The sequence below is a fragment of the Penaeus monodon genome, chromosome 28 (assembly GCF_015228065.2).
Source record: "Penaeus monodon isolate SGIC_2016 chromosome 28, NSTDA_Pmon_1, whole genome shotgun sequence".
Taxonomy (NCBI): Eukaryota; Metazoa; Arthropoda; class Malacostraca; order Decapoda; family Penaeidae; genus Penaeus; species Penaeus monodon.
In genome coordinates this window covers 16,232,534-16,232,873 of record NC_051413.1, presented here as the reverse complement: position 1 = coordinate 16,232,873, position 340 = coordinate 16,232,534, and positions in this window count along the sequence as shown.

Below are 340 nucleotides of genomic sequence, written 5' to 3'. Positions count from 1 at the left end.
CCCTGTAAGTTAACCGGATCAACCACAAGAATGGGCGGGCGCCCACCGCCTCCGCTGGCGCCGCCACCGTGACAGAATCCGCTCTGAACAACCGGAAGGAGGGCGGAGCGGAAGCGGTGTCGCGGCAGATATTTGAAGCTGGTAATTCACTGTTCTGAATGCCGCTGCTCCTTAATTGGTCCGCGAACCGCCGGCCGTAAGAGCTGCATTCCAAGATTATCTGCTGTTGCCAGGCTAGCCGGAAATGTGGGCGGGATTTCATCATTCATTTGTCTATTTGTTAATGCAGGGCTGCGTGAAATTGTTGCTTTTGTCTGATTTTTTTTTAATGATCAGGTTT